This window comes from Oryzias latipes, chromosome 8 (genome assembly GCF_002234675.1).
Source record: "Oryzias latipes chromosome 8, ASM223467v1".
Taxonomy (NCBI): domain Eukaryota; kingdom Metazoa; phylum Chordata; class Actinopteri; order Beloniformes; family Adrianichthyidae; genus Oryzias; species Oryzias latipes.
Genome location: NC_019866.2, coordinates 10,786,259 through 10,794,172, shown reverse-complemented (window position 1 = coordinate 10,794,172; position 7,914 = coordinate 10,786,259). Strand labels below are relative to the sequence as shown.

Here is a 7,914-nt window from a genome sequence, read left to right as displayed (position 1 = left end):
GAGCACATATTGAAGATATGACTGACTCGATTGTCTGTGTTTTTTTTGTTTTTTTTTCATGTGGCAGTCGTAGATGTCATTCCTTTTCCATAATTGAGTTAAGCAAAAACAACTTTTTTGTTGTTGTCTAATTTGGAGGATATTCTGAAAACCCTGTTACCAAAACTCCTTTGTGGACAATGAACCTTTTTTTTCCCCTGGATTTGGGATGCATTCCTCTTTTACATCCCATCTGTTTAAGCTGCCTTCAGAAAAGTTGCGTGGTCTCTGGATATGATTACGCTCGCAACACCAGTCTGGAAAACATTTGCGTGCACATTAGCACATACCAGCTTGCTCTTTAAGGGTATAAGTGGGCAAACACATTCACATACACACACTCAAATTCCTTATACAAATTACATTTTAAAAAAATCTGACTTTGTCATTTTATTGTTGTGTTTAAGATTGACGGCTGCACATTAAACCATTTATCTCACGGTTTTAGATGAAAAACCACATAATTACACTTATAAGGCAACTCAGTCTGTTGATGTTTTTTTTATTCCAGTCTTTTTTTTTTTAAACCCAACATAATTTATAAACAAGTAAATTGAAGTTTGACACAAAATTTTCTTTCTTGCTTGCTTTTTAGACGTAAACGGAGGAGAAAACCCTTCACACCGCAGTTGTGGCTTAGGAATGCGAGACAGGAATGCTGTTGAGTTACTAGAAAGGGGGTTTGATCACTCAAAACAATGTCTTTGTGTTTTCATTTCCAGCTCTAGTCACGCAATGCCGTGTGCACAAACCTCCAGCAACTTTTCAAGCCCTGCACACGAGAAAAAACAACAAGTAACAGCAATTGACAGCATGACGTGCAAATCAGGTGTGCCCGAACTGGAATTTAGCCAAAGGAAGACTGGGAAAAATAAAGTGGAATTTTTTTTTTCTCCCCCTCATGTGGATGTACTTAAGTGGCTGGATTTATGTTATTATTAAACTTAAAAAACTTTGAAGGTTTATGGAAATCTGTGATCCCATCTTCGATCCCCTGAAAACGTTTCGATAAGGTTTGAATAAGAAAGTTGGATAAAAAAGACAAGAGATTCATTCATGGGAAGCTGATTCAAGACATTGCTATCTCTGTATCTCTGTGCAGCAGCAGATGATTATTACTCATACACCCTGCTCACACACTGCTCACACGCAACCTGAAATCAATCTGACAGATGACAAGCAGTTACCACACCATTACAAATTGTTTATTTCTTGACTAAATAAATTAATGTTTAATGACAATTAAAACCCAAGTCAGCAAACATGGAAAACGCATAAAATAAAATAAAAATTTTAAGGAAGCTTTTTGGGATCAATATAGAATTTAACAAAAAGGCAACAACTCTTTTTTATTTCTCAAGATGAGCAAACAAACTTGTTTATATTGTCTTTTTTTCTTTTTTTCTGTCATTGACTTTATTTTCTGATGAATCGTAATATTTAATAGCCACAACTGAACAGTATGACAAAGAGAAAGTAAAGATTCTTATGTTGGAGTGATAAAGGAAGCAAAGTAAACAACGCAGATGACTAAGGGAGCTGAACCCTGAAATAATCACAAAATTCTTACTGATGAGAATGTAAATGATGGGCCAGATGAAATAAACACTATGGCCACTGTATGTCCGAATTCCCTCCCTATACTGTCTAATCACTAAAAATCATTATAGTGCAGATAGTGTGGATTCTAAAAGCAATTGGACATGCTCTCTACTTTATTATCTATTTATTTATTATTTTATGTGGCAAATATGACATAACCTAAATCCTGAAGTAGTAACTTAAGCTTTTTATGAATGTACTCTGAAGATGAAAACTTGGATGGTTTATAAAAACTAAAATTAAAATAACTTTTTTAACATAAAGAAATTCTTCAATGCAATAATGCAATGTGGTCTGTTTTTGCCAATCAATGCACACTGTTTTTAACAGGGACTTTTGGGTAATTTCTAGGGTAATAGGTTTTATGGATTGTAGATTTGCTCAGCCCTACAAAATGGCAAACACACTTTATAGTGCACTAAGTAGTGAGTAGTGAAATAATTCAAACACAACCAACAGCCCTTTGAGGGTTAAAGATGAGGCTTGCGTGAGTAGTGTCATAATATGGGAATGTTTTGGTTTCTTTGTAGTCAAACATGGATGAATGGGAATGAACTGATAGCCTTTCTTGTTTTATAGTGATGGTATTTATTTATTTATTTGTGTTTTACACTTCTGCACAACTCCATAATTTCTAGCTTGAAATCACTTTTTATGGGAATTAATAATAATGCCATTCCATATTTTTGATACAATTTGAAAATATATATTTTGTTTTTCCTTCATTCAACATCCACAATTTCGCTCTATTGCGTTTTGACTACAACTACCGTCATGCCTTGCGCGCTCGCTTCTGCTGAAGGCAGCATGTGTTTGACTGCCCCGTTCAAAGTATGGCTCAGTGAGGCTGCGGCTCTTCTCCGAGGAGGATCACAGCTGCGGAGGCGTCTGTGGAGCAGCAGCGGAGCTCAAACCGGCATCTCAAACTCCCTCCAGACCGGAAACGTTCACCTTGATGGATCTGCCTAATTAACTCCTCTGGGGATTATTATTGATGCTCATTCAAAGAGTTTCATTAGTTCAAGGTTTTCAGTGCAGACTGCGCGGAGAACAACATATATCTATTTCCCCCTTACTCTAATCAAGATGGCATCAGCTGATGGATTCAAACCTCTATTTAAGGATTGCCGTCTATATAATGAAGGGATTATCAGGTCTGGGAGTATGGATGTCCCACGGGATTCCTGGGATCCACGCGTGGTCAAGCGGTGTCCTGCAGACACAGGGATCATCTCTGTTTTATTAGGCTTCACTTCTGGTGTCTGTGTTCCTGTGGATTTTGGCTCGACAAACGGAAAACCAACATTATTCTGGAATATATTTTCTAAACTGCGCTCCAGTGGATGTCCAGGGATTTAATTCTTTCTAATCTAGCAGGTATGTTTTAAATCTAGTCTTTTTCAGGCTGTAATCATTTATTTGTTCCTAAGTGATGGTCTATTCCAGATTGTGTGTAAAAAAAAAAAAAAAAAAGAGAGATGTTTGTTTTGCCCTAAAGTTTTTAATCTTGACCAAATTGCACTTGACCTTCAATTCAGGCTCCTCACCTGCTCCAACACCTCACTTTTTAGAGTAATCACTGCTCATTCACAGAAGTCGGCTCTGTCTCCTTTTAAATGTACCCTTCATGAACTGCCACCATGCACCTGCAGTGCCAGGTGGCTACAACACATCTCACAGAGCAATGACCTGTCAGGGGTTCTGAAAGACCCCCCCCCCCCCCCCCAAAAAAAAAAGAAAAAAAAAAGAAGGCACAGTGTGGATACAGTCTCCAGAAAAAGCAGCGTGTTGTCCTGCCACCTCCCTTACACTGCCTCTATTCAGCTGGCAGTGAGTAGGTCTGAACTTCTGTGCCCCCTTGGATTCTGCATAGCTCGGTCCTGCAGGCAGATCACATAAAGATAGTTCTGCTTTTACAGGTGCATGACACGGTAACATTTGCAATCTATATATGGTTAGCGGCGGTGACGTCTCTCCCAGGTATGCTGCTTAGTGACATAAACGCATCTCTATTTTTTATTGCTGCCGAACGGAATTCCATCTGTGAGTTGGAGTATGGCTCAGATCATATACGAATCAGAGCAGAGGCTTAAACTCATCTACCCCCCCACCCCCTCTGAACCCTCTATTAAAAATCTTCTCCAAACAAGACCTCCTTTCTCCCCTGAAGAGGGACCCTCTGTCTAATGCCAAGTGACTCTCATGGCCAGCATTGATGGTGGGACACTTGCTTCACAAAAGGAGCTGAAGTGTCAAATAAACTCGGTCAGAGCACCCGACACACAAGAATTCCTTTATCTGGCACCCTGCGAGGCAGACAAAGACAGACTTTGTGTCAGCGAGCAGGCCTTGACTAAACACAGGGGCTTTTTTTTTTCTTCTCACAACTTTTGCCTCATCTTCCTCTTTTTCCTTTGTTGCCTAAATGTCCGAGAAATATCAGGCCTGCTGGTGGGGGTCAGCTCACCTTGCATCTGTCCAGCACGTGGCCTACATCACCATCCGGATGGACTATCCATCGGGATGAATGACAATGGTGAGGCAGGAGGGAGCTCCTTGACAGATTTGAGTGTGTGGCCCTGCTGTCATGTGATCCGCCTGTTCTGAACCGCAGCAGAAGCGTGCGCACACCGGGGTCAATGCTTGCAACTGCGGTTTCATTTCGGTTTTGGAAAACCTGTCTCCTCCATCATTGTACCTTAGATTCTGAACTTTTACATTTAATTTTGTCATCTGCACATGGCAGACATTGCTTTTTTTGTTTGTTTTTCTCATCACACACATTTGTAAAATGTATTGTCATACATTTTTTTTTAAATATTGGTGACTCCTGTGACCTGAAGCAGGCGTGCTCAGACAGCATTTGTCCCCGCCACAGTGCTTTGGATAAACAGATAAAGTTGCAGTGGTCAAGTGTGTTAATGATGTGTTTATGAGCTTAAGCTGAGTGGTGATTTATTTTATCTTAGTCAAAAGCGCAGACCGTGCCCCTGACTTTGATGGAGCTCGTGGGGTGAGAGCGCCGTGACCCCGTGGTGAACCAAACTTTTTCACGATTATTTCTGACCGCTGAAAAATGGTCCATTAACAATGCCAATTTTTTTTTTTTTGGGTTGAAAATGCCTCTTGCATTACCTCATCTCTGGTAAAGAGCTCAAGTTGCAAGAAATGCCCCTCCATCATTCCTGTTCGGCATCTAACGACCTCCTTTTAGAAATATCAGACCTAATGAAAAATAAATGTCTCCTGCACATGCTTGCATGTAGAACACCATTTACACTCAGCTTGAGACTGTTTAGAGTGGGCTCTAAAGTTTGCCTAAACAGGAGAACTGTCATTTATTAGTAGTGCAGGAACAATGGGGAGCTTGTCTCCAGGGTGGTGGGGGCCAGAGGGGGCCGATGGAGCCAGGGGAGGGTGGCCTGAGATTGGGCAGCAGCCTCTGACCAAGAACAAGCCCCTGTCTGATGAAGAGAACTGCTGACCCTTCCTGAGTAAAATGGCACCTTTGTTTCGAGGTGTATGTGTTTGTGCCTCCAGTGTGTTTTGCGTGTGAGAAAGCGGGAAGGAGAACAGTTCTCAAATGTTCTCCTTCAACTTGTGATTTCTCTCAACGTTGTGCTTTCTTCACACATCATCCAGATCATCCAAGTCAAATGCAATATGAGTTTAACCCTTTTTTAAAAAATTTTATTTGACATTTTAAGCAACGTAAATATCGTAAAGTGCATGCTTTTTTTTTTTAAAGTGATGCTGTGCCAGTGATGCACAAAACCTCAGTCTTCTCTGAAGCTGGGATGCCAGGCTCCTGCTTTAGACTAATTAGCCTTTTAGTGCAGCTTTCTGGCTTGTTGCCATGGTTGTAGCAGTGTGGTTCAATCTTCCTGCAGGTCTGCAAACAGTTGGCTCTTTTCTAAAGATACCCACAAGGGAGAGATGCTTTGTTAAACTGATTGGTGAGGACACCGAAAAAAAAAAGAAAAAAGAAAAAAGGTGGGGGTGGGGATTGGGGCAAATGCGTGTGAGTAATAGAAGCAGATTGCTGATTTCCTACTGAGAAACCACATCATAAGAGGGTGAGTGTGTATATTTGGATCGAGGGGGGGGGTCTTACCCTGCTTTGGGAGCCATAAGGAAACAGGAGGCACATGGCCTGGGTTTCAGGGAGTTTTGAAGGAAGTTGTGAACATGCGTGAACGTTTTTAGGCTAAGTCCTGTGGGTCGAACTCTCAAAACGAGTCCACTTCTGTAAAGCTTTCCCTTGAAGCATGCATTCAGAAACACTCGGCCCATTATTATTTTATTAAAAAACCTGAAAAAGTCTGTAGCTTGATTATTGTGTCCATCTATAAGCCATCACATGTGAAGACATTAAAAGAGTTCCTTGACATTCACCAGAAACCCAAAACTCCCAATATTTGTGCATTCAGAATTTTCTTCAGCTTCCTCATGCTTCCTCCGACAGCACAATCACTCTGCAAAACTGAATAGATGTGATGCAAAAAATATTCCAACAAAACAGATTAAAAAAAACCTTTTGTGCAGGAAAACTACTAGCTTTTTATAGAATTATATCAGAACACAAAGAGAATGCATCTCACTGATCATGTGTTGTTAAAGCGACTAGGAGGGCAAAGGCAAAGCCTAGATTTTGCTTTAAATTCCACCCATCTTTTAAAATTTCCTTTCAACCTGATCTTACTTTGTCTCTCCTTGCTCCTATTTGGAGGGAAAATTCCTCCCTTTTGTGCCGGGCTTCCAACTAACGTCACTTTCCTCCAATACTGTCAGGCATTGGGCCATTACTTTGACGAGTTTGGGTCATTATGGGAACCTCCCTGCATTTCAGCTACTTACACCTACATAAGTAAGCCATCCTCATTCACTTCACCCTGCAATTCATCCTCCCTTTTATTTTGCTCTTAGTGGGGAGGATAAAGAAGACATTTTCCGTGTGTAGAGGAGCATGAAATTTCCAATGCGACCTCCCTGGGACACGGCGGACCACCAAGCTTCTCATACCTCCGTTTATGTGCGTTAAATCTTTTCCTTACAACGGACAGCTGTTCTTTTCTAAAAGTACTTTTTCTAGTGCTTGTCTGTTTTTAATTTGTTTGTTTAGATGGGGTTTCACACATAAAAATGGTGATGGAGGTTGATTGTTTACAATCAGGGCTTGTTCCTGCTTTCTGAACGGTACAATAAAAGGATCATGTTACATTAAACCTTTAAAGTAGGGAACTGGGAGGGAGGTGCTGGTCCTAAACAAGCCTTTGTGTTCTGCTGTCAAGCTTTATTTTAGATGAGCACATACAACACACTACCACCATGTTTTCAAATGAAATTTAGCAAGGATTTGATCTATCTTCTATGTCTTTTATATAATTCTATAGAAATATTTAGGGGCAAAAGTAGAAGATCTCCTTTTTCTTTGGCTGCACAAAACTCTTTCTAACTCATTTCTTAAGCTCTGCTGCCCCTTAGTGGAAAACCAGATGTAGCAGCAGTGTGACACTTGATCTGCACTTCCCTTCTTGGCCTTTCGAGAAGGGGAGGCGCTGTTGAGAAGTTTAGAGGAGGTCAATATGTAGTCAACAGAGGAGATTCACTGTCGTTAAAGAATCCAAGAAAAAATGAATTTGTGATGGATTTTTTTTATTCTTTGAAAGAAAGTTGTACTTTTAATTCCAGAATGGTCGAGTTGAATGTTTTTGATTAAAATTAAAAGATACTTTATGATAAACTGTTTAAGAATTATTATAAAAAATGAAAAACACCAAACTCTTTAAAATAAATTACCCTATTAATTTATTATTTTACCCTATTAATTTATTATTAGGCTGCACAGTGGCGCAGTGGTTAGCGCTCTTGCCTCACAGCAAGAAGGACCCCAGTTCAAGTCCCAGCTGGGGGACCTGAAAATCCCAACATCAATAGGGGACCTTGCTGTGTGGAGTTTGCATGTTCTCCCCGTGCATGCGTGGGTTCTCTCCGGGATCTCCAGCCTCTTCCCACCATCCAAAAACATGCTTCATAGGTTAATTGGCAACTCTAAATTGTCCATAGGTGTGAGTGTGAGAGTGAATGGGGACATTCTACCCTAGGACAGACTGGCGACCTGTCCAGGGCATCCCCTGCCTTTGCCCACAAGTGGCCGGGATAGGCTCCGGCGGCCCCGTGACCCCCGAAAGGGACTAAACGGAATAGGAAATGAATGAATTTATTATTTGTTTCTAAATTAAAATAAACCCCATATAGTGCATCATTTTGTCA

General features: G+C 40.7%; 1 long non-coding RNA gene across 1 annotated transcript in view; it reads left to right on the top strand.

Moving 5' to 3' along the window:
• The first annotated feature begins 2,459 nt into the window (after positions 1-2,459).
• LOC105354559 overlaps positions 2,460-7,914 on the top strand; it is a 45,052-nt gene continuing 39,597 nt past the window's right edge. The window contains exon 1 of the long non-coding RNA XR_909154.3: positions 2,460-3,018. This is a non-coding gene — a long non-coding RNA (uncharacterized LOC105354559). The remainder of the gene's footprint in view (positions 3,019-7,914) is intronic.